Below are 26,011 nucleotides of genomic sequence, written 5' to 3'. Positions count from 1 at the left end.
GGAAATGTGCACACAGACATTGACAGCAGCTTTATAATTGCCAAAACCAGAAAGCAACCAAGATGCCCTTCAGTAGGTGAATGGATAAACTGTGGTATGTCAGATACTGGGATATTATTCAGCACTAAAAAGAACTGGACCCCTAAGCCATGAAAAGACACAGAAGGATCATAAACGCATGTTGCTAAGTGAGACTCCAATCTGGAAAGGCTGCCTGCTGTCTGAGTCCAACCACAGGACAGTCTGGAAAAGGCAAAGCTGTGGAAACTAAAACAATCAGCGGCTGTCAGGGGTTGGGGAGGGGAGAGATGAATGGGAGGAGCATAGGGGGTGTGTAGGGTGGGGCAGCAACTCCAGGTGGGGCTTTCATGGGGGATCCATGCCGTTCCACGTCTGTGAAACCCACAGAGTGAGCAGCAGCAGGCCGAGTCCTCGTGTGAGCTGTGGACTGTGGGTGGTGGTGCCGTGTTGATGCGGGTCTGTCGGTCGTACAGACATGCTGGTCTGGTGAGGGCAGGAGAATGATGGAGGCTGTGCCTGTGCTGGGAAAGGATATGTGAGGACTCTCTGTACTTTCCTCTTGATTTTGCTATGAACCGAAAACTGCTTTTAAAAACGTCTATTGAAAAGGCAAACAAAAAAGTGCTGGCCAGACAACATCAGTGTGAGGGTGTGGCCTGTGTTCTACGTTCAGAATTTCCCTTTTAGAATACACGTATCTAAATTTTTCAAAGTTAAACCTTTGCATTAAGTAACTCACTACCAAGTTACAGTATCAGCTTGAGCACTGCCAGGATGGCCAGGATCCTGTATCCTGACCAGCTTCTCCCCTTACAGGTGCAGTTGACGTCCATGGCCACATCCCAGTAAGCGGCAGGGCTGGAATCAGGAGTCAGGCTTTGCGGGACAGAGAGGAAGTGAGATCTTGTAAGCACGTGGCTGAGGGCGGGCAGGGAGGAGCCCGTGGCGCAGGGAGCCGGCAGGGATGACTTTTTGACCAGTTTTCCTTAACGCTGAGGCCTTCTTAGACTTGGGGAGTTGGGAGTCCCCACTCTCGGGTGCCTCAGAAACCAAAGGCTGCTTGTAATGCTCAAGTTCCAGATGCCTCAGGGGAGGTACCTGGGTTGTTGGGTACAGTTCCGTTATTTGCTGCTCGGTGGGATTTGCCCGCAACATTTCTGATTGTTTTTAAGAGCTGATGTTTGAGCTGCTTAAAATCACATATGGATGTCGATTTATCTATAAAAGAATGGAATTTGAGTGCAAAGAGTTGTGAAAATGCTCAAGGTTATGTACTAATGTATACATTACATTTGTGGAAATATTTGAAAGTGCAGGATTTACATTAAACACTTCTCTTGATTTTTGTAATATCTACCTGTCATTTTCCCATTTGATTAATAGATGTCAGAGGGCTTAAATTTTGAGTGCCTGAATTCACTGAAATTAAAACTTCTTACATCAAATGTAATTGAACTGAATGTAGCAACAGTGCATGCTTTTATAAGTACTGATTTAAAAATATATAAAAACACATATCCATGAACATGCAGATGGGGGCAACATATTAAACCATGGAAGTAGAATTAGTATTGTTTTCTGAGAAGACAAATTTTTAAAAAGCTAAGGGGTCTTATAACTTTCTAGTTTCCAACTTATTTACCCTAAAGTGGAAGATTGACAGCAGCAGAAGAGGAGATCCTGGGCCAGTGCAGGCTCTGGGAGCAGCGGGGTGAGTGCTGGAAGGAGCTGGCTGGAGGCAGAGCCAGGGAGGGGCTCAGACAGGCCAGGACGGCCTCAGGGCACGCGGCTCAGTGAGTGAGAAAAGGTTCACATTTCTTGGAGAGCCCTTGACTCTGCCCACGGAAAACCCAAACTCCTTCCAACGGGGATGTGCATCTCATGTAAAAGTTGTTACTCCCAGAAAGAAAACCAGTGGATGTAGAAATTTTACGTATGCAGAAATTACTTCAAATTTGTTTCTAACCTTATCCTTTTCTTCCCCCATCTTAATGTGTGGTGACTTTCTGCAGGTGACGCACACGTCTTAGGAGAGCGCTGTATTTCAGTTGCTGTTGGCTCTGATGTGACTTTGTGGTGTCCGATGTTCTTGTTCTGAGGTTCTGCCCAGAACGTGGCTCCTCCCTGCTGAGCGTTGCTTGTTGAAGGCCCGTGTGGAAACTTTCCCTGTAAGCTCGTTGACCGCAGCAGTCTTGGTTAAGAAACCTTTGGACCTCCTGAGACTTCACACAGCCTTCTAACCTTTCTAGTGTGTCCTTTTCATTTTACTGTTCCCTATTAACCCAGATGTTTTCCAGAATGTAAGTAATCTGCTGAATGCAGGGTGGGGGGTGCCCTCCGTTGGCTCTGGGGAGAAGCATTGCTGTTTCTCCGGGTGGAGCTTCCCGCCCACCATGGTGTGCTCCAAGACGCAGCAGGGTTCTTTGGCAGAAATAATCGTCGAAGGCCTGCGTCTCCGTGGCAGGGTGGCTGTGGGTATGGGACCTCGCGGCCATACCGGCCCCTCCCCATCAATGGCACCACGGAGAGGAGCAGGGGGAGGCCTGGGATCTGTCTCCAGAGTCACAGCTGTGCTTCCGAGACTGCGTCGTCCGTATGTAACTAGACATGCAGAGAAAGTGTTGGAGATAAGCAGGAGACGGTGTCTGTCCCTAATGAGCTCAGGCGTGCCCTTGAGAGGGTCAGGTTTCTGTGCGGCTGATCTGGACTCAGCCTGGCTGTGGCAGTGCAGGTGACTGCTGGGCTTTGGCAAGGCTGCACCCACTATCCGTCTGAAATGGCCCCCTTCCCTGGCTCGCGGTGCCAACTGGGCCCCCAGGCCTGAATTCCCGCCAGGACGGAGGCCCTGTGTATGTGTCGGGGAAGGGGGAGGTGGGGGTCCTACTTTATTGCCGTATCCAATGCCACGCGGGGTCAGCACTCAGGAAACATGTGCTGTGTGGGTCAGCGATTGAGTTCAGAAACCTGGAAAATTCAGCAGTGTAGGCTTTGGGCATGACCCGTCCAGCCTTGGGGCTCTTTCTTTCTCTGAATTTCCTTCCATGGCATCCTCCTCATCCCAGGGGCCCCTGTTCCCATATGGCTGTTGGCAACTTCACAGTTTCCTCTGCCTCCCCTCCCGGGCTGTGGTGTGGCTGGGGCAGCTAGTAGCTGTGCAGACCCCACAGCCAGTAGATCATTGGTGCCAACGCCTTGGGCCTGGTTTACTTGAGTCAAGGACGGCAGTACATGGCTGAGCCCACCCCGAATGCCTGGATCGGAAGGCCTTGGGTTGCAGAGGGGTGGGGGTTGGATATTGAAGGACAACCTGCAAAACAGAAGGGGAAATGGCAGTGCTGATGGGCAGCTAGAGGAGTCTGTGCAGAGCCTGGGACCCAGTGCAGACACAGAGCTGACATGGGCAATGCAGTGACACGGCCACCGTGGAAGTGGGCAAAGTTACAGGCTTCAGACCGATATGGAGGGGCTGGTCTAAAACGATCCTCATTTTCCTTTAATCCTAACAATTGCTGGCTTACAGGGTGGGGGAGTGAGATCTGTGGTGGCCGCGAGGAGAGACAGGGATTTTAATTAAACCCCTCTTTCTGGGAGAGGGGAGTAGCCGTTTCTGTAGGGCGGTGAGCATCGTCATCTCAGGCAGCTCAGGCTGCTGTAACGAAACACCATTGACTGAGCGGCTTATGAACAACAGGAATTTGTTTCTCACAGTTCTAGCGGCTGCAAGGCAGGATCAGGGTGCCGCACGGGTGAATTCTGGTGTGGGCTCTTTCCTGGTTGGCACACACCTTCTCTCTGGCCCTGACACAATGGGAGGGTGAGGAATTTGCTGGGCCCCTTTCTGAGGCACAAATCCCATTCAAGGGTCGTCTCCAGCCTCGGGAACTCATTACCTCCCAAAGACCACCTGACAGCATCACATTGAGGCTGAGGATTTCAACCTGTGTTTTGAGGGGCAGGCAGGCAGTTTGTAACCGTCACCCTCTTTGTGTATTTCTGACTCAACATTGAGTCTGCCTTTGGCTCTCCAGTGGACAGAGCCTGTGTGGACACTGAGCAAGGTCAGAGCTGCAAGCATGTGCACATCGGGGGCAAGGGAGCTGCCAGGGGTGTGAGAACGGGGTTTCAGCATCAATCGGAGCTGCTTTCCTGGCAAATGTACTCATAAGCTATCCTGGCAACATTTGCTTTTCACGAAGAGTCGATGAGGCAGTGGGGGCAGCAGGCGGTGTTGCCAGAAGCTTGGAGCTGATGAGCAGCAGAGAAGGGGGCAGAGGCCACGACCTTGGGGTAGTCAGCAGTGCCAGGTGTCTGCCCTCCAGGCCTCACGTCTGTGACTGTGTAGAGACCGAGCCGACCGGGGCTTGCCGGCCAGTGTGGCTCTCATACAGGTGATTATCGCGTTGTGCTTTCTATGTAATGTTCCCTCAACCCCATGCCCACCCCACCAATTTCTGTGCCTAGCAGAAATGATGCTGCGTTTCCTTGATGAAGCCTTGAGTTTCCTGTGGAGATGTAGGAATAGCATGATTTGGCTCACGTCAAAGTACTTTGCAGTGAAGCTGCACGGAAGAGGATTCTAGGCTTCCATTTGACGTTTTCAACAATGCCTGAGTGTTACAGGACCGTCTTGCTTGTTAATAAAGCACCAGATGAAAAAGGCTACTGGTTAATAAAGGAGACTTTTTACATTAGCACAGAGAGGGTGGCTTGAGATAAATTCAGCGTAACGTAGGTGTGTTTGTAAGCCATCAAAAGGACCATCTCTCTGCTGGCGACACATGTTTTCCGGTATTGGTTTTGTTCTGTAAAAGGATGACTGGCATTCGGCAGAGTCATTCCAGAATTCACCTGGAAGGCGTCCACATGGTGCCTTGTTTTCTCCTGACATTCTGGGCACCACGAGGGATTATTCCTGTCTTCAGCACTAGCAGGAGACTTTTCCTGAACACCTGCTCCTCTTTGGCGTTGTGGGTGTGAAGGGGTCAGAGTGACCCTGTCTTCATGGAGTTTTCAGACACCATGGGGATAGTGTGGCTCGAGTGTCGGGCTCAGGTGGGAGGGAGACTTTCCCCAGAAAACAGCTGCCGTTTCCAGGACGGCCCTCGACCCCTCCTCCCTCTGTTCCTCTGCGTCATGTCTGAATTAAGGCTGTTCTATCGTAGCGGGGGTGTCATGTTAACTGGAAGTGTGCTTTTTTACTGAGCAGTAAGTAAATTAATGGTACATTTTCCAAGGACAGCGAGGTTTGATTTGATGAATCCAGTGGGGGAAAGGAGAAGGGGCTTGGCTGTGTGGGGATGTGTGTGATGGGAGCAGAATGGAGTAGCCATGCAGGCTGTTGGGATGGAGGGGCCACGCCCGCATTTCCATGGATCCGTCGCTGTTTGTGCCACTAGACCTGGACCTCTGTCTCTACTTCTAACACCCGCATAGTGAGGAAGCCCTGATGGGCCTGAGTTGTTACTTCCCATGGCCATCGCTGGGAAATGCCCCGGACGCCTCTCCTGGCTGGTGACGGCCCTGGGCCTGGACACTGGCTTTGTCCTGAGTTGTTTCTTCTTGTGGCCATCGCTGGGAATTGCCCCGGACACCTCTCCTGGCTGGTGATGGCCCCAGGCCTGGACACTGGGTTCGTCCTGAGCTCTGCGAGGGACTTGGGCTCCACGTGCAGCAGACATCTGTGCATCCCTTTGGATGTGAGATGTTGGCGCTCGGCTTGGAGGCCAGCACAATCTGGGTGTGGTCAGGATCCAGTTCATCCTTTGGAGAGAGAGAGCAGCTGCCCGGGGACCCCTCTGAGGTACATAGTCATGCAGCGCCCTCACAGGATGCCCGGTCCCCCGAGAACTTCCCGCCATTCCCCTGGACCCTCAGGTATGGGAGTCAAGTGTGGTGTGTGTGTCACAGGCGGGGGTACTGAGGACACCACGTGCCTGCTCGTGCGAAGACCTGAAGTGCTGCGTGAGCTCGTTCCCAAGGGGCCGTTGGCATCTGGGGGCCTGTGGGTGTCTTTCCACTGGCAGGAAATAATGGGTGGCCCATGTTACCTTTTGTGTCTTTTTTTTTTTTTTTTTTCTTTGCCGAAAAGCCCTAATGCCAACGTCGCTGTCCTGCTATTGGAACCGCCCACCTCAGGCTCAATGGCCCTCCTGTTTCTGGGCTGCTGCAGTGTTGTGTTGGGGTAACTGTATTAACTTCGTTTGAATTTTCTTCCTGTTCTTTTGGAATAAGTGTTGATAGTTTGTGCTGCTTGTTCACCCCAGAGGCGAGGATGTCCTTTAGGCCTGGAGGAGCACAACCCCTGCAGGGAGGTGCCGGGCCTCTACCTCTCATGTCATCAGCAGCCCTCTCCACACGTCTCCTCTTCGCTCCTCGTGCCCACGGCTGGGGTCACGGGCCGCTCGCTCTGCTGTTTGAGATCCTCGGAAAAGGTGTTTGCCCTGAAGGGAGATTGGGGGTGTGTGGCTGATTTTAAATAGGAGGAAATGATTGTAACAGAATGAGCAATGCCTAGCACTTAGTCTCAGGCTTGAGAAATTGTGTTTTAGAAGCAAGGTATCCCCAACTCCGGTTTCCTTCAAATTAAATCTTTTAAAGAGTCCACAAATATAAATAGTTAAAGCCTAAAACTATGCAACAGAGGGCCTAGAGCCCAAGCCACTGCCACCTCTGACTCCAAGACACCTCAAAAACTTGGCCCTCCTCCTCAGAGAACCCCCCTTCTGCTCCTCCTTCCACACTGCTCCCTCCACAGTGCTCCCTCCACACTCCTCCCTCCACACTCCTCCCTCCACACTCCTCTTCCGCCCCCTCCCCTTCTTCCTTCCCCTTCCCTTCTTCCTTCCTTCCTCTCCCCTCCCCTTCTTCCTTCCCCTTCCCTTCTTCCTTCCTTCCTCTCCCCTTCTTTCTTCCTTCCTCTCCCCTTCTTCCTTCCTTCCTCTCCCCTTCTTCCTTCCTACCTCTCCCCTTCTTCCTTCCTTCCTCTCCCCTTCTTCCTTCCTTCCTCTCCCCTTCTTCCTTCCTTCCTCTCCCCTTCTTCCTTCCTTCCTCCCTTTCCTCCTCCCTCCTCTTCCCCCTCTTCCCCCTCTTCCCCCTCCCTGTCCTTGGGCAACCTCCATGGAACTCTGGTTCAAAGTCACTGGTCTGTGGGGCCGCCCATTTGATAGATGAGCACGCTGGGGACCAGACACAAGTGACTGACCCAGACCAGCTCGCATGTCGTCTCCTGCCTCCCGTAACACCGGGTTGTCCCTAATGGAAGAGAGTCAATGATGCTGCTTCACTGATCTCCAGGGAAAACAGGTTGATAACAGGTTATAAACATGGGAATGTTTTGGAAAAAGCGTCGTCCACGTGTCAGCTCCATCTCTCCTTCCCGGAAGATGTAGGGGAAACCTGCCTTCAGCCCACCCTCATCCCATAACAGGACAGAGGACAAAGGGGCAGAGACCCAGGTCCTGTCAGTGCCCTCAGGAAACCCCCCATTTCCTCCTCATGGTGGACGTGGAAACCATCCCACTGGACTAGATTTTCCCGGGAAGCCCCTTTACCCCGACAGCAAGGAATCTGGTTTGAGCACACACCATTCTCGGTGCCATGACTTTCTGCTGCTGAACCCTGCATACGTGGCCCATTGATCTTGCTAGTCCAGTGTTACTGGGTCCTGGGAGTTTCTGTGGGCTGATGGCAGGTGTTTACCATTGTGTTCAGAGGGGAGAACAGAACTTTATTTGTCGAAATCAGATGATAACCATCGCCATGTGATTCCTTGGGTTGGTTTGGGTGGGGGGTGCTCAATGCTTTTCCTGAGGGCTAAGTTCTAGTTTGAGACCGTCTCTCTTTGTCGCCCAAGCTGGAGTGCAGTGGTGCGATCTTGGCTCACTGCAACCTCCGCCTCCTGGCTTCAAGCAGTTCTCCCTGCCTCAGCCTCCCAAGTAGCTGGGATTATAGGTGTGTGCCACCACGCTTGGCTAATTACAAAAATGTTTAATATAGGCTGGGTTTTGCCATATTGGTCAGGCTGGTCTCGAACTCCTTGCCTCAAATGATCGGCCCACCTTGCCCTCCTAAAATACTGGGATTACAGGCTTGAGCCACTGTGCCCGGCCTGATCCTGACATCTTTTAAAGCTGCCTTCATGTACCAAAAGCCAGTCTATGTTTGAAAATCAGTCTTGAAGAGCCTAGGAGGAGAGGGATAAGCTTCAACTAGGTGAATAACTATGCATATGTTAAAAATATGGGCCAAAATCTACCCCAAATGTTAACTCTTCTGCTTTGCGTATTATATCCATTTATAGTTATTTCAGCACTAAGATTTTTAAAGACTCTTTTGATAATTATGGAGAAATTACTATTAAAACTCAGCTGCATTTGTAACACTTCAAAGAACTAATTGGATGACATCATTTTTCCCAGAGGCATTTTGGATTGTTACATAATTAATGTTTATCTCTTTGCCAGAAATCTTTTTTCTTTTCCAGAACAGATACCTGAAAAGAAACTTTCCTTTGCATTAAGTGTTATTTCACTGTGTGACAATCAATTTTTGAACGTGAGAACAAGATCATCATGTATTTTTGGGATAATTCTTGCTTAATAGTGATAATGCTAAGTGTTAAAATTATGCAACAATTTGTTTCTTTGAAAATTACTATTTGCCTGCTCACCAGGTGGGAGCTGATGAGAACGTGGATGTAAAAACTAAATTGTATTTAGCTTGTATAAAAGAAGTTTAAAAAAAAAAAAAGCTTTTTTTTTTTTTTTTTTTTTGTGCTACTACTGAAGTTGCTTCGTTGTGGAAATGAGGTTATTGCAGGCACCTAGAATTTTATCTCCTTCACTTGTACAATGGGAAGAAATTCTCCAACAAGCACAGGAATCTGACTTTCTGATATTGAGACTCCTAGGCATCAAGCCCCGTGGAAAGGTTGGTGATTACGTGAGCGTTGGCGTTGATGTGGGTACCCTCCAAGCCGGACGCAGGGAGCAGGGAAGGGCAGAACAGGCCCCTCAGGAGCCATGAGAAAATCAAGTGTTGGCAGCAGTGGTGAGGGTTGATGTCAGGGGCCAGGAGGAGGTGGTGAAGGGAGCATGTGCCTCAAGGCAGCCCTGGAACCCGTGGTCCCTGCAGTGAGGTCTGATCTGCAGGGGACGTGGACGGCCACGTGGCAAGGCCCACGGACAGCCTGGACTTGGCTGCCTCAGAACTCTGGTGGACGTTGCAAACGGCCCCACAGGGTTGCAGTGCACATTCCTCGGACAGAGAGAAGACGCTTGTAACTGTTCTCGGCACGAAGGCAGCGCCCTGTGAACAGTGGCCACTGCTGTTGTGACTGAGTGCCGTCCAACTGGAGGCATTTCCTCTGCTCAGTTCACTTAATTGGGCCAGGAATGGGGTTGCCCTGCCTTCAACAAGCTTGACGCATTGAACGAGGACTCAGTAAAGTACTCTGTAAATATGCTCTCCTGGCTAGAGTGAGCAAAGCCCAGGGAGAGAGTGGTTCCTCAGTATTAGACAGGTGTTTGGCAGGGCCAGCTGTGTGGCTGCCAGAGCGAATGTGACCAGGAAGCCTCTGTCCCCCCGGAGGTGGCCAGCGTAACTGTTACACGTGCCGTAGGTAGAAAGTGGGCACTGCTGGGAAACTTGCTCATGTTGCTGTTTCCTGATTGGAAATTCAAGGTTTCTGAGCATCCTACATCGAATTTGTACATTGCTGAGACTGTACACCTTTCAACACTTGTTTTTTCCTGCTTTTCGGATCTATACAACCTGGCATTTGGCCGTGGCTTCCAGAACAGGCTGGATGCAGAGTGAAGTCCTCTCCTCACTGTCAATCTTTGCAGATGTCTTTCTTGAGAGTCTCAATTAGGTTTTTACTTAACTAGACTTTTAAAATTGCCATGCACATAACTCTACCAGTTACAATCGTGAGCTAACATGGGTTTTTGGTTTTACTTTGATGAATGTTTAACATTTGCATGCTGGATGTGGGGGTGGAGGTCATTTATCTGCTTTTCATTTCCTTCTTGGTTATACTTAGTGACTTTCAGGTACGGTGTGGAAAGCCTGGCACAGGGTGAATTGCAGGCTGCAGTGTGGCGCAGTGGACGAGAGGCGCGGGCTGCAGTGTGCACAGTGGATGAGAGTGAAGCTATTTCTATCCTCGAGGGAAACACACAGGAAACAATTTAAAAAACTGATCATCTAGCTTGAATGAGGTCCAACAAATTCAGTTTGCAAAGTTTAACTTCCAAGTTAACTTAGTAACTTTTCCCCCAAGTCATTAATTTAGTAGCTTATGTTTATTGCCTAAAGCAAGTGATAAATTCTAAAATGAATGACTAAACATGTAATAATTTAGGCATACAGCACCTGAAGGGAAAACTGCCAGTATGCTAAAATATTGGATACAGATGCTCAAAAAATATAATGTAGCATTCTTACAATGCATGTGCTTTTAGCATGTAACTTGGTGAGTAGTTTTGAGCTATATTTGTAGGAATGTGTATCTTGAATACTTTAGGACACCACTGGAGATGTGTGCTTGAGAGGTATAAATACTGGATGTTCTTCTCCCTTCCCTTAAATGAAAAACATTAGCTCCCTTCCTTTTTATTTTTATTTTTTGAAATGGACTCTCGCTCTTGTTGCCCAGGCTGGAGTGCAGTGATGCAATCTCGGCCCACTGCAACTTCCGCCTCCGGGGTTGAAGTGATTCTCCTGCCTCAGCCTCCCCAGTAGTTGGGATTACAGGTACCCACCACCATGCCCCACTAATTTTTGTATTTTTATTAGAGATGGGGTTTTGCCATAGTGTCCAGGCTGGTCTCAAACTCCTGACCTCAGGTGATCTGCCCACCTCGACCTCCCAAATTGCTGGGATTACAGGTGTGAGCCACTGTGCCTGGCCAGCTCCCTTCTATAATGATTTTACAGTTGTTTTTGCTTTTTGTTTTTTTGAGACGGTGTCTCACTCTGTCGCCCAAGCTGGAGTGCAGTGATGCAAATCTTGGCTGACTGCAGCCTTCACCTCCTGGGCTCAGGTGATCCTCCCACTTCAGCTTCCTGAGTAGCTGTGACTGGACACACGTCACCACGCCCAGCTTTATTATTTATTATTATTATTAGTAGTAGTAGTAGTATTTTTAGTAGAGACAGGGTTTTGCCATATTTTCCAGGCTGGTCTCGAGCTCCTGGGCTCAAGCAATCTCCTGGCCTCAACCTCCGAAACTGCTGGGATTACAGGCGTGAGCACCACATTTGGCCCATTTTTTTTTTTCTTGCAGGATTAGGAGTCGACTTTCAGAAAATCCTTCAACCTTGCAAGCTTAATTTTCCATAAAAATATTCCTCTAGGATAAAAACAAGACACAAAGAAGTACGTGTGGACTGCAGTTAAAAATTTTCAACACAACTTAGCTTAGGAAAGTTGACATTTACAAAGAGCAGGAGGCCTGTTCAGTGCCTTCTAGGCACTGGGAATGGCGGTCTGTGGGCGACCCTAACATGTGCGGCGTCCTGAGACGTGATCGTGGTGTTCACGCTTTTACCGAGGGCTTCCCAGGGGTACCAGAGGCTGTTCTTCTGCAGTCGGCCAGCCAGGCAGCGGCTGCTGGAGAAGGAACAAACAGTAAAAGACAGATGGACATGGTGTTATTGTGGCAGAGAGGTTAAAACCAGGGTCACTTTGTTCTTACAGTTTTAAAAAGCTAATAATGAAGTCCTTAAATATGTTCAGGATTTCAAAGCAGTTGTGGGTGTGTCTGTGTCTCTAGCTCCCGTTCGGGTGCTTCCTGCGAAGAGAGCTCAGAGACGCCACCTTTCCTTGATGAGGTGACAGGGCCTGGAGAGGTGTGAACCCCGTGGTGGGGGGGAAGACTGACCTGGGGTGAGGCTGGGTCAGCGTGGGGATCCACCCCCACTCCACGTTCCTGTAGGGAATCCACAGTTCTAAGTCTTTATGATAGGGGTAAAAATAACCTGGAAGAGGTGTTATTTTTTAAGAAGTAAGTGCCATGCTCTTTTTTCCTCATACTTTTCCGTGTTTAAGCAGCATTGAAGGATTAGGCACTAGTAGCATGTTGTTTTGGAAACAATGTTGTTGGTTATTTTACGTTGAATATGGTACTAAGGTTGCCTGGTAACAGAAGTTTTCCTTAAACAACATAGAACTCTGTTGAATCTGTTGCCCCATTGGCTGAGCCGTCTGAAATCAGTGCAGTAGCAGCTGAAGAGGCCTCTTCCCCTTGGAGGAAGCCGCTGGATTGGCAGGAGGCACCGCTCTTGATTTGAGGGAGTGAGGCGCCTTTGCAGGGACCCCACGTGGCCCCTGCAGCTCTCTCCTGCCCCCTGCTGGTTGGCCAAGCAGCCTTGCGACAGTGTGCTCATTGTGAATGTTCACTGGGGCAGGCCGAGGCTTTTGTTCCAGAAACACTGACTTCAGAAACGGCCGGCTGTGTGTGTTGAGCATGGCAAGAAAGACTTACGTGTGTCTTAAACCTCTTGAACAAAGCAAGTTGATGTTTCAAATGCATCTCAAAGGCTAATGACTTTGCTATGGTCAATATTCAGGAGAAAAGAGGGTTTGATGAAACAGAAAGACAGGAGTGGCAAGTGACATGCTTGTGCCCCGTATGGCTAAGCGATGTCCTGGCCGTTCCACACCACGGCCTCTGAGCAGCCAGCCTGCAGATACTGGGTCAATTTAGATATCCCTGATCTCTGTAGAGGTTTGATCAGGTAGCCCAAGAGCAGATAAACACAAACGCTGACTGGAAACCCTGGCACACGGAGACACTGGAAACAGCAAGCTGCTATTAACATCATAGTAAGAGACAGTCGCCTGCTCTCAGGGGTGTCCGTTTCTTTTGCTTCTAGACGTTCATCTGCGTTACAATACAGTTTTGCTCAGTTTATCCCCATTACTCCACTGTCTTCGCCGTTAAAGTCTCAGTCAGCACTTAGCTCTGACACTGCAGGAGTTTCACTGTGCGGCTGACCAGGCCTACCTGGCTTGGCTGTAAAGCAGGTGAGATTTTCCGGAAGGCAGTGACGAGAACCCGAGGCAGGAAAGAGTGTTGCTGGTCTACATATGGCAGTGCCCCTGCAGCAGAGCATGTACGTGCACGTTCAGGCTAAACAGGTGTAGGAGAGAAGAAAACCACCTACAATTAGTCACTTAAAATGCCACACACCCAACCCTTGAGACCCTAGCACATAGAGTAGTAGTGGTCTTGGAGATGGCAGGTGTGCTGAAGTCTGATTTTCTCACTTAGCTTTTCCAGCAGCGTTTTCCTCATCTCTAAGCTGGGGCTAACAACTGCCACGCGTAGATTTGTGCATGGAACCGTGCGTGTAAAGTGGGGTAGCCCCCAGGACCTAAGAAGGACTCGTGGTCAGTGTCGGTGGTCATGCGTGCTGTACGGGTCCCCCAGGAAGATGATTGCTACATATAACTCCCTCCGTTCAATGTCACTGAATGTAAAAGGTGGGACATTGGCTTCTGATGTGTCTGGTTTGCTGCAGGCCACGCTGCACCCCGTGGTTCCTGAGCCCTGAGCTGAAGTACATCCTGCTGCATCGCCTGTGTCGCTTTTGCTGTGTCACTTAGAGCTCCTGCCCTGGGAAACTTCCTCGCGCCTGACGAGCACCACAGTTTGCAGCAAGACCTGTCCAAAGCGTGGACTGCGAGAGCCCCGCTGTGGTCCTGTCCTCTCCATGTTGGGAGCGACTTTGTGGGGTTTGTCGGCCCTTCTCTCGGGTGTCCTGTGTCTCATGGATCAGCCGACGAGCCCCGTCTGGAGGAGCACTCTGCAAAACGTTGCCGGCCACCCAGATCTCCTAGCGCAGAGTGAGGCCACATCTGCAGACTTGACCGCACAGAGTCCCGAGGCATTCGGCAAGAAGGGGAGTGGGATGTGTGTGAGATCCCACTGCGGAAGCCGGCTCTGCTCCGTACTCTGCGTGCGGGGTGCCTGATGTTCAGACCTGCTGTGTCTATCGGGGGCCATGGCGGGGTGGTGGGAGTGGGGGCAGGGAGCAGCGCGGATGGATCCAGGAAAGGACTTAGTTGAATCCCAGCTGCCCACATACCTGTTGCTGGTCTTGGACAAGGTCCCTAGTTTCTCTGGGCTTTCGGTTTGATTGTAAGACTAGGACGCCGCCCCAGTCTGAAGATGTCGGTGTGTGCGGGAATGCCTGGCGCAGTCACCATGGGTTTTCCTTCAGCCTCCTCCGTGCCCCTCCCTGGGTCAATCAGTATCCATGCGTGCCACAAGTAAATTACAGTCCCTCCGAAAAACCAGTTGACCCGAGTTTTATGGTCGAGCATGGTGAGTGTCCTTGCCAGGAAATGCCACTAGATGTCTTGGGCCTGCTCCTCTACCTCCACAGCAATCCCCGGAACAGGCTGGTTCAGGACGTGGGAGGTGGGAGTCAGTGTTGTACCTAGGACAGGCTGAAGTCAAAGGCTCATTTGCTCTGTGAGGGGTGATCAGGATGACACATCAAGTGGAGCCCCATGGCTGACCCTGGAGGTGGACGGTCGGGTCGGATTGGCTGCCCTCCAGCACGTGTTTCGAGTGATGCCTTCCCTGGGTTACGCAGCCCTGATCTGTAGCGCACAACTTCCCAGCTCCAGCCAGTCTGGTCTTGCCGTCTCCTTCCAAGAAGATAGGTGCGGCGCAGTTGCCTTTAAGCGGCTCCTTCTGGACACCGCAGGGCAGCAGCAAGCAAGCATGGGCGACTTTTTTCTTACGTTGACCACAATACGCCGGGCCAGCTTTGCACGATCCCATTCAGCATCACACGTGTGCATCGGCCACTCACCTGTCCATCTGCCACAGACAGGCTTGCACAGGACCATTGAGTGGCCTTTACGGCAAAGAGCCTAAAGGGCTCACAGGAAACCTGGACCCAGCGCAATGGTAAGAGCGCAGCAATACCTGTCATTGATCAAGGGGTATTCTGGGCCCGACATGGTGTTAAGTGATCCAGTTCGGTTAGCACTCTTAGAATTAACCCCCTTTTGCCTATCAGGAAATCGAAGACGGAGGGCATTAACGCCAGGGAGCAGGGAGTAAGGGGACACACAGAGGGGCTGAGGGGCTGGGCATTCTGAGCCCACGGATCTGCCCACAGGCCCCGGCTGCACGGGCACCAGGGCTGCTGCTCTGGAGGGGATGAGGAGCTCTGGGGAAAAGATGGAGCCTGACGTGGGTAAGATTTGGATATTTTCAGAAGAGATTTTCAGCCTGGAATGAGGGTGTAAGTGACTGAATCGGAGTGATGAGCCAGATAGCCCGGCTGCGGGAGCTCCCCTGTGGGGTGAGGGAGGAAGGCCTTGGGGGCGTGTGGCTGAGCAGAGGCGCTGGGTCGCCAGGAGCCGCCGCGGGTTTGGAAAGGGGGAGAAACGCAGCGCCCTGCACTGCAAGGGCACCGAGACGTGGTTGTGGTTCTTCCTGACCGTGACAGGCACAAATGGTGCTGATGGTGGAATGCACGGAGTTTGCCTTCAGAGAACTCCTGCTGTCTTTTAAAACCTGGGCCTCTCATTTAAACTTGGTGGCCTCAGGTGAATGGTCAGAAACAGTTTCTGATGAGGTTGCAGAGACTGTGCATGGCCTCTGATTGTGCACATCCTGTGATTGTGTATAGTCTCTGATTGTGGCCTCTGGCCTCTTTGTGGCCTCTGATTGTGTGGGTCTCTGTGTGTGGTCTCTGTGCAGCCTCTGATTGTGTGTGGTCTCTGATTGTGCTCAGTCTCGGATTGTGCGCGGCCTCTGATTGTGGGTTGTGTGAGTTTCCCGGGATTAAGTAGATGAGCCTCGTGCTGGGGCAGGTGTGCCTTGTGTTGGGCGTGTGGATAAAGAAGTTTAACCCATCTCCTCTTTGAGAATGGCAGGGCAGTAACAAAGGCGGTTGATTTATACATGGCCATCCTCGTGAGGTGAGGACCTGAAAGGTTTACTGCTTTCCCGGAAAGCTGCTCTGGGCGTCACCATCACTGATCATGGACAGCAGCTCAGAAGCCCCCTTAAGGTGCAGGGAGGGACCGGCGCTGGTCCTGTCTGTGCCCAGGCTGCTGGTCACCCTGACGGCCAGGCGATGGCTGCCTGTGCACGAAGCTGGGGTTAGAGTGCATTTGGGCAGTGTCGGCTTTGATTTAGGTCAAGACTGATCAGTCTTCCTAAAATACTAGCCATGAAAGCTTTCATAGATTGTAGTTCTTTGGGAGATTTATATGTGGTTTTTAAAGCACAGGGCCCATGGCCAGTGTTGAATTACATTTTGTTCAGTGTAACTGACAGGACACTGGACCTGAGTCTCAGGCCTGCCACAGGGTTCAGGGAGCTTCAGAGAGGGAGATGTTTGTGCTCAAGTTTTCGCAGATGGGATGGGACATGGGCATGGGGCTGGAATGCTCTAACCTTCAATCTTCAGTCATCGGTATCACCTGTGCACACGCATATCGTTTTCAAAGATGGACAAGCTTTTGGGAAATATCTGAAGACTTTTCCAGTTTTGAAAGAAGCCGGGATGACACTGGAAACGGCAGGTGTCTTGGCTGCTGATCAGGTCCATCACCACGCACATGGTCCCTAACCTGGCCCACCTCTGATCATGCACAGCGGGTGACGAGGTCCATAACCTCACACTTCTGTGCACAGCAGGTGACCAGGTCCCTAACCTCAAAAGCTTCTGATTGGGTGCAGCTGGTGACCAGGTCTGCAACTTCGCATGGCTCTGATTGTGCAGAGCTGGTGACCAGGTCACTAACCACCCACACCTCTATTCATACCCAGCGGGTGACCGGGTCCATCACCTCACACCTCTGATTGTGCATAGTGGGTGACCAGGTCTGGAACCTTGCACACCTCTGATCGTGCACAACGGGTGACTAGGTCCATGACCTCACGCCTCTCTGCACAGTGGGTGACCAGGTCCATAACCTCACACCTCTGATCGTGCACAGCTGGTGGGCACAGGACCCACTTCAGTGAGGGGCTGACTTCCCAGGTGTGAAGGGGGAATGCTGTGTGGCTCGCTAAGCCCCTCCATGCTTTGGGGGCTCCAGGCTGTGGCCGGCAAGTAGGAAGTTGTCCCAGGAGGCTGCTGTGTGTTGGGGATGGGAGGCAGCTGCAGGGTGGAAGTACGATGTTGTCGTAGGGGGCCACTGTGGGGGGGTGGGACGGGAGGCAACTGCAAGTTGGAAGTAGGATGTTGTCCCAGGAGGCTGCTGTGTGTGGGGGAGGGAGGAGGCAACTGCAGGGTGGTGTGGTGGTCCCCGTGCCACTGATTTCAGGTTAAAATAGAATGTGGACCTCTTTTTACCATAGTTTTTAATTACTCCGCTAGTTTGTGTTGCTGTCTCTTGCTATGAAGTCCACAGTCTGATGTCTCTGTGGTCCCCATGTTTCCCTTCTGCTTGTGTTACCCGATCCTGTGGGTCAGCTGTGAGGAAACCACTCTCCACTCCTCATCTGGAGTGGTCTCGAGCTGGGTGTGCTGGTCTCCTTGTGGGCTAAAGTGTTCTTCTGTTACTGTTTTCTCTGTTTCTTGACCAAATTTAGCAGACTTGCGTATGATGCAAACACTTTAAAAAATGTCTTTTGCCTTTATAAAGAAAACACCTGCATTGCTTTAAAATGAACCTTTCCTGTGTCTCCATCCTTCCTCACAGATTGCTCTGTGTTAGAAACTCGGTGGTGTGTGTGCTTCATGGCCTCATTCCATCAAGCACTGTAACCTCTGATTGCAAAAGTGACTATACTCAAGGCAAAAAACTTTGCAAATGTTGAAAAGAAAGAACAAAAACAATATATTGTTCTCTTGTCATCCTGAAATGGCTACTCTTAAGATTTTGATGTAGTTCAAACTACATCAAAGTCTCACCTACTCCTGTGCCAATATTCATCCTTCAGCTCTGCCTCCGTTCTTCCTTTCTTTTTTCATGCTATGGGGTCTGCTTTGGAGATGTTATCTACTTTCATTCTTCCAAAGTCAAGCTTCTAGCTTTGGTTGGAACTGCAGACCCATTTACCCATTCAGCAAATACTTTCTAAGCACATGGATAGTCACTGAGAATACCGTGGTTCACCAACATGACTGCGGCCCCTGCTCACACGAACTTGCGGCCTGATGGGGAGAATGGGCACTAATATGACAATCAGTCTAATGGGTTTCTGATGAAGAATTGAGGAAAGCGCACCAAAGAAAGGGAAGCGGGGTTCTCTAAATTTATGCTGTAAAAGAATCTGGCGTATCTTGGGATGAGAGGTAGAAAACCGATGCATTCTGGAAGGTATGATCCCCTTGCAGTCTGGAGAGAAGTAGAGGTTGCTTGTTGAGGGGGGTGGAGTGTAGGGACACCACGGTCTAAACAGAGATGGGGGTGCGTGCGGAATGCCTCTTGCAGCAGGAAACAGGCACGTGCAAGGAAGTAAACACGGGAGAAAGTGGCACAAGACAAGAATGAAGGCAGGCAGGCAGGGGCTGGGAGATGATGGTAGATGCTTTATTCTCTTAATAACAGCAACAGGATGCTGTTGAAAGCACTTGAGGGAGGTGGGGAAGTGGGTATGACATGTTTTGTGTTTGTAAAATTATCACATTGTCTTACCAAACTATACTCCCTATTTTTTATTTTTACATTTTCCTTTAAGTTCTTAGATACATATGCAGGTGTGTTACATAGGTATACATGTGCCATGGGGGTTTGCTGCACCTGTCAACCCATCATCTAGGTTTTAAGCCCTGCATGCATGAAGTATTTGTCCTAATGCCCTCCCTCCTCTTGCCCCCACCCCCCAACAGGCCCCCGTGTGTGTCGTTCCCCTCCCCGTGTCCATGTGATCTCATTGTTCAACTGCCACTTATGAGTGAGAGCATGTGGTGTTTGGTTTTCTGTTCCTTTTAGTTTGCTGAGAATGATGGCTTCCAGCTTCATCCATGTCCCTGTAAAGGACAGGAACCCATTCTTTTTTATGGTTGCATAGTATTCCGTGGTATATACGTGCCACATTTTGTGTATCCAGTGTATCATTGATGGGCACGAGATATCCTCTTAACATGTGCTCCAGCAATTGCACTCTTAGGTATTTATCCAAAGGAGTTGAAAACTTGTGTTCACAGAAAAACCTGCACATGGACATTTATAGAAGCTTTAATCATAATTGCTCATTTTATTCCAGCTTTATTCATAATTGCTCAAACTTGGAGGCAACGAAGAAACCAAAATGTTCTTCACTAGGTGAGTGGATAAATAACCTGTGATATATCCAAACAATGGAATATTCTTTAGCACTGAAGGGAAGTGAGCTGTCAAGCCATGAAAAGACACGTAGGAACTTTAAACATGCACGGCTACACAAAAGAGGCCCCTCGGAAAAGACTAAATACTGTAAGCTTCCAACTAAAGGACATCCCGAAAAAGGCCAGACTATGGAGTGAAAATGTCCGTGCTTCCCAGGTGTTGGGAAGAGGGAGAGATGAGGAGGTGAAACACGGAGATTTTTAGGATTTTAGTGCAACTGCTCTGTACGATGCTATCATGGTGGATACATGTCATGACATATTTGTTCAAACCCATAGAACAAGCACCAAGACGGAGCCCTCATGTAAACGGTGGACTCTGGGTGACAATATGTCAACGTAGGTTCTTCAATTATTACAAATGCTCCTTCTGGGCAGGAGTGTTGTTAGTTGGGGAGGCTGTGCACGTGGGGGAAGGGAAGGCATATAGAAGGTCTCTCTGCACCTTTCCCTCAATTTTTCTGTGAACGTGAAACTGCCTAAAAGATAAAGTGTATTTTTAAAAAAAAATAAAGGAAACAAAAAGTCCTCACAAAAATCAAATGAGAAAATGATCACACTGGGTGCTTCAGGTCAAAATGGAAGAACAAGGGCTGTATTTACCATCCCACCTGATGACTTTTTTCTCACTGCTTTTCAGCATTTTTTTGGAGTCTAGTCAGTGCAATAAGGCAAGTTAAAACACATAAAATGCACCCTTATTAGAAAATAAGATTTAAAACTATCTGTATCTGCAGGTGACGTGATCACCCGTGTGGAAAATCTCCTGAAATCACAAAAAGCCACTAAAACTACTAATAATAAATTACTTACTAATAAGTGAGTTTGGGTTTAGCTTGTATCTTGCAAACTTTCCATAAGCAGTATTTATCTCTTTATACACTGGCAAAGAAATAATTGGAAATGGAAATTTACAAAGTAATATTAAGACTAAATCTGACAAAAGATGTGTAAGATCTATGCACTGTAAAGCAGGCAGTGATGCTGAGATAAATTAAAGAACTAAATAAATGAAGTGATATACTGTGTTCATGGATCAGCAGGCTCAATATTGTTAAGATGTCAGTTCTGCCCTTGTGGAGCAGAGGTTTAATGCAATTCCAATCAAAATCCCAGCATGATTTTATTTTATTTTTTTTCAGTAGAAATGAACTAGCAGATTCCAAAATGTGTCTGGAAATTTAAAGAACCCAAAAGAGCTAAGACAACTTGGAAAAAAAATGGTGGAGGACTTACCTGAACTATCAAAACTGGGTTAATGAAACCTCCTAGAGGGTCTAGTAATAATCTCACAAACATGTTACCTATACATAGTGGATTTTTGAAGAAAGGTTCAAAGACATTAAATTAGAGAAAGGACGATAATGATGATAGAAGGATTAACTACTACAGGCCAAAAAGGGAAAAAAGAGCTCCTGTTAAATATCTTCACATTGTTGGTGTCACTCATGCAATTCAATTCACATTTTGTATATCTAAAAGTTGAACAGACTTCTTCATTCTCTTTCCCCAATTCACTCCACAGAGATGCTGATGTCTTTCCGTGGAACTTGGAAGTTTGCTATTCTTTTTAAAATGACTCTCTTAGATACTGTTTCTGCAAGAAGTTGTGGGACTGTAACTTACAAATACTGTTCTAAACCTTGGAATCACACGTTTCCCTTTTTCTCTACTTATCGTTTCTAGTCAGTTTCCCATTTCCTCTTCTTCATATTTGCACTGCATTCCTTCTAGTTCAGGCTCTTGTTACCCCACTTGATCTCTTGATGTGGTCACCTGAATGTCCTTCATGTTCCAGCCTCCTGGAATCCTTCCTTCATGACCCTGAAGAACTGCCCTCCAGACCCGCAGGTGTGACCCGGAATCAAGGATCTCAAAGCCGAGTGGGATCTGAGAGGCTATCTAGACCAATCCTCCATTACAGACGTAAACCTTTTGATGACTTCACTTCAGAGCCCAAAATATTTGCACTGCAGGCAGAATCACCTAAATCACTTAATGTGATGTTCAGTCTTCCCGTGGTATCTTCCTCTCTGCATCTCCCTACTTTCGGTCAGCCATTTCTCACTCATGACACCGAACCCTTCATTCACATCACATTATTGTTCTTCTCCACACACACTTGTTTGTTTTCTGCCTGGGTTTTTTGTTACATTCTTCCCTCTACTGGCAATATCATTTTCCAAGATCTGACTACAGAATTTTAACGTATTCCTCAGAATGACTCACATATCACATATTCGACCAAATGGCTGCAGATTCTGTCACTTCCTCTCTTGTCCTATGGCAACCTGGAGAATCTTCTTCTCTTAGCCAATAGGATTTATCATGGTCCTTCTTTATCTTAACAATAGTTTAGCAGGACTGAGAACTGGGAAGTAGATTTTTCTCCCAGGGGTGAGAACTGTCTTAGTTTAGCAGATCTCCCTGGGTCTCCATTCTGGTTGTAGAAAAGCAGCCCATAGGGCATGGTGGGGAGGAGAAGAAGGGGAACTAAGCTGTGTTGCATGAAGATGGACAGTTGTGACCCTTACTCCAGGGTTGGGAGTTGAGGCCCCTAGGAAGGAGAAGCTGTAAGGATGAAGACGAGGCATAAAAAGTGATGCAGGCCGGGTGCGGTGACTCACGCCTGTAATCCTAGCACTTTGGGAAGCCAACGTGGATGGATCACGAAGTCAAGAGTTCAAGACCAGTCTGACCAATATTGTGAAACCCTGTCTCTACCAAAAATACAAAAATTAGCTGGGTGTGGTGGCACATACCTGTAGTCCAGCTACTCGGAAGGCTGAGGCAGGAGAATCACTTGAACCCAGGAGATGGAGGTTGCAGTGAGACAAGATCATGACACTGCACTCCAGCCTGAGTGACAGAGACTTCATCTCAGGAAAAAAAAAAAAAAAAAAAGTGATGCATAGTAACAAGACTGCCCGAGGAGAAGAGGCAATCAGCAACCTTCTCCAGGGTGGGATGGCTGAAGACCCTTTAAGAACAAAGGTGTCTACTTTCCTTCTTTAGGATGCTCTATCGTGATTTAATGAACCCTCCCAATCTACTGTATTCAGTATTTGGCATGAGTCCATTTAGGGGAATTCTAGAAAACATAGCTGGCTGTTATCAGGTTAATGTAGATTGGGAGGTAGGGAAAAACCCCAGGAGACACGTAGGAAGGACAATACGTGAAAACAGAAGAAACTTGGAGTCAGTTCACCCTTCAAACAAAATCCAGTTTCCAGAAGACATTGTGAGGGCTGCTGGGTCTTCCTCGCCTGCAGATGGGGGATTCCAGATAATTATTATACTTGAATCTCACAGGATGGGGTGATCACCACCTGCTCTCAAATGGGATGAGTTACAATATCTTCTATCGGGAGGCGGTAAATAAGAGGTTAGGTACACGTCTGTAGTCATCACAATTTTGTCAAGATTGCTATTTTTACTTCCATGTCATAGATGGGGAGCCTGATGCTTGTGGAAAGGATTTGCTCAGGGTCTCACCATTAAAAGTGGCAGAGGAAAGATTCCAACATGTTTTAAAAGCTGCAAACTGAGCTGACTCCCATCCATGCTGTCATACCGACTTTGAGATTTCAATCCTCCTGAAGGCAGGAAACTTATTCCATTTGCTTTTATACCCTCCATAACACTAGTGAGCAAGTTTTGCTCAAAGTAACATGGAATATTTTGCTGACTCAAGGGGAAAAAGTAAGAGACTTAAATGACACCATCACAAGTCAACCCTCAAGGAACAGAGACATATTTAGCATTAGCTGTCTCAGTCCAATCAACATAGACATGCACGTTTATCCTTTACATGGCAGTAAGACAGCAAACACAATTGAAAAAATGAGCCAAGTGTAAAAAATGTGTCACAAAGGGATGGATTTAGACAGGAGAGCAGTGAAGTAGGTTATAAAATGGTCAGCATAATCCATTTCAATGAATTATTAGCTGAAACATGCAAAGCATTTAGGATTTCTGGGAGAAGGGTACAAACACACCAAATGTTTGCCCGACATTTTCTTCACTGCTGCTGTCTTTCCACAGGGCTGGAGATGATGTTAACCAACGGCCTTGGGAGGAGAGATTGCAGCTGAGCCCACACCCTCTCAAACTCCTTCAGACTGTTTCTGTTTTTGTAGACTTTACCATTAACAACAAATCCTAAGATTTACTCAATCAGTACAGCAGTCGCTGGCCAGAGTTCAAATTTCTGATTCGAAGGAATCTGCACTCTGCCTGCCAGGATCGACTATTAATGGCTTCGTCCATAGAGGAGCTGTGTCTTTGCTCACTATGGAACAGTATTGAGGCTTCGAAAGGGGTATTTTGCTGGTCACCTCCTTGGTCATCCTTCTGCTCACCAAGAGCAGATACTGTTCTCAGCCCCTTACATTTACAAGGTCGTTTAATTCTCACATAGCCCTTTCAGATAGATGCGACTATTACCCCCCTTTTACAGAGGAGGAAACCGAGAGGCAGAGGACATAGGTGAATTGTCCCAGATCACAGAGCTGGCTATGGAGCTGGGACTTGCACCCGGCCAGCCTGGCTCCAGAGTTCACTGCCCTCCTCCTGTACAGCACGTGTGACCTGCAGTAATCACCGCCCAAACAGGCAGGCACTGCGGATAGCCAAGCACACCTCTTCCGCCTTCAGCACGGAGGACGGTTCGTTTTCATTCTGGTGTTCAGCTCAGGACTGTTTTTATCACAAGGACGCACCACCCAGAAAGCTCAGTCATGTGCCGTTACCTTCTACGGTCATGGTTTTCTACTTTTTGGCCCCATTTTCCTGAGGACTTGGCCTGCTGGGACGTGAATGATGCGTTACTACTGTAGAGACAGAGGTTCAGGTCTAGTGGCACAAACAGCGACGGACCCCATGGAAATGCGGGCGTGGCCCCTCCATCCCAACAGCCTGCATGGCTGCTCCATTCTGCTCCCATCACACACATCCCCACACAGCCAAGCCCCTTCTCCTTTCCCCCACTGGATTCATCAAATCAAACCTCGCTGTCCTTGGCAAATGTACCATTAATTTCCTTTCTGCCCAGTAAAAAAGCACACTTCCAGTTAACATGACACCCCCGCTACGATAGAACAGCCTTAATTCACACATGACGCAGAGGAACAGAGGGAGGGAGGGGTCGAGGACCATCCTGGAATCGGCAGCTGTTTTCTGGGGGAAAGCCTCCGTCCCCCCTGAGCCCGACACTTGTGCCACACTATCCCCATGGTGTCTGAAAGCTCCATGAAGACAGGCTCACTCTGACCCCTTCACACCCACAACGCCAAAGAGGAGCAGGTGTTCAGGAAAAGTCTCCTGCTAGTGCTGAAGACAGGAATGATTCCTCGTGGTGCCCAGAATGTCAGGAGAAAAGGCACCATGTGGACACCTTCCAGGTCTGCTCAGTCTCTGCACAATCACAGACTTGAGACCTGGAGGGCAGACACCTGGCACTGCTGACCACCCCAAGGTCATGGCCTCTGCCCCTTCTCTGCTGCCCATCAGTTCCAAGCTTCTGGCAACACCGCCTGCTGCCCCCACTGCCTCATCGACTCTTCGTGAAAAGCAAATGTTGCCAGGATAGCGTATGAGTACATTTGCCAGGAAAGCAGCTCCGATTGACGCTGAAACCCCCTTCTCACACCCCTGGCAGCTCCCTTGCCCCCGATGTGCACATGCTTGCAGCTCTGACCTTGCTCAGTGTCCACACAGGCTCTGTTCACTGGAGAGCCAAAGGCAGACTCAATGTTGAGTCAGAAATACACAAAGAGGGTGAAGATTACGAACTGCCTGCCCCTCAAAACACAGGTTGAAATCCTCACCCTCAATGTGATGCTGTCAGGAGGTCTTTGGGAGGTGATGAGTTCCCGAGGCTGGAGACCCTTGAATGGGATTTGTGCCTCAGAAAGGGGCCCAGCAAATCCCTCACCCTCCCATTGTGTCAGGGCCAGAGAGCAGGTGTGTGCCAACCAGGAAGGAGCCCACACCAGAATCCACCCGTGCGGCACCCTGATCCTGCCTTGCAGCCGCTAGAACTGTGAGAAACAAATTCCTGTTGTTCATAAGCCGCTCAGTCAATGGTGTTTCGTTACAGCAGCCTGAGCTGCCTGAGATGACGATGCTCACCGCCCTACAGAAACGGCTACTCCCCTCTCCCAGAAAGAGGGGTTTAATTAAAATCCCTGTCTCTCCTCGCGGCCACCACAGATCTCACTCCCCCACCCCAAAAGCCAGCAGTTGCTAGGATTAAAGGAAACAGAGGATTGTTTTAGACCAGCCCCTCCATATCGATCTGAAGCCTATAACTTTGCCCACTTCCACGGTGGCCGTGTCACTGCAGTGCCCATGTCAGCTCTGTGTCTGCACTGGGTCCCAGGCTGTGCACAGACTCTTCTAGCTGCCCATCCAGCACAGCCATTTCCCCTTCTGCTTTGGAGGCTGTCCTTCGATATCGAACTCCCACCTTTCTGCAACCCAAGGCCTTCTGATCCAGACATTCGGGGTGAGCTCAGCCATGTACTGGAGTCCTTGACTCAGGTAACCCAGGCCCAAGGCGTTGGCACCCACGATCTACTGGCTGTGGGGTCTGCACAGCCACTAGCTGTCCCAGCCACTCCAGGGCCTGGGAGGGGAGGCAGAGGAACCTGTGAAGCTGCCAACAGCCATACGG

General features: G+C 49.2%; 1 long non-coding RNA gene across 1 annotated transcript in view; it reads left to right on the top strand.

Moving 5' to 3' along the window:
- Nucleotides 1-24,411, top strand: part of LOC144334900 (uncharacterized) — a 175,204-nt gene extending 150,793 nt beyond the window's left edge. The window contains exons 3-4 of the long non-coding RNA XR_013405155.1: nucleotides 19,215-19,273; nucleotides 23,380-24,411. This is a non-coding gene — a long non-coding RNA (uncharacterized LOC144334900). The remainder of the gene's footprint in view (nucleotides 1-19,214; nucleotides 19,274-23,379) is intronic.
- Nucleotides 24,412-26,011: the final 1,600 nt, after the last annotated feature.

The sequence above is a fragment of the Macaca mulatta genome, chromosome 15, assembly GCF_049350105.2.
Source record: "Macaca mulatta isolate MMU2019108-1 chromosome 15, T2T-MMU8v2.0, whole genome shotgun sequence".
In the NCBI taxonomy this organism is placed as follows: Eukaryota; Metazoa; Chordata; class Mammalia; order Primates; family Cercopithecidae; genus Macaca; species Macaca mulatta.
This window is presented reverse-complemented; position numbering and strand designations above follow the sequence as displayed.